This window comes from Penaeus monodon, chromosome 15 (genome assembly GCF_015228065.2).
Source record: "Penaeus monodon isolate SGIC_2016 chromosome 15, NSTDA_Pmon_1, whole genome shotgun sequence".
NCBI classification, from domain to species: domain Eukaryota; kingdom Metazoa; phylum Arthropoda; class Malacostraca; order Decapoda; family Penaeidae; genus Penaeus; species Penaeus monodon.
The window spans coordinates 747,693-747,970 of record NC_051400.1 but is presented as its reverse complement, the minus strand read 5'-3'; positions in this window follow the sequence as shown (position 1 = coordinate 747,970).

The following is a 278-nucleotide window of genomic DNA, read 5'->3' as shown; positions in this document are numbered from 1 at the left end:
ATGAACAGTATACTTACAATAAAAAATACATGACGAAGGAAACGGTTTGTTAGCTCTTGTGTTATCGAAAATGCATCCGTTCGACGACAAAAAAAATTAAGCTCTGTACTTTGTCCGCTCCAAAAAGTACTATTTTCTCGGCTGTAAGTACAGTATAGTACATAACCCTCCGATAAACTGCTGCCTTGTGTGTCGCTAGAACTGTGGCTTGGCCGATTAACTTTCAAAGGTTAAATTCTATAGCAAGATTGCCGGTTAAAGATTACTATTAACCCTGG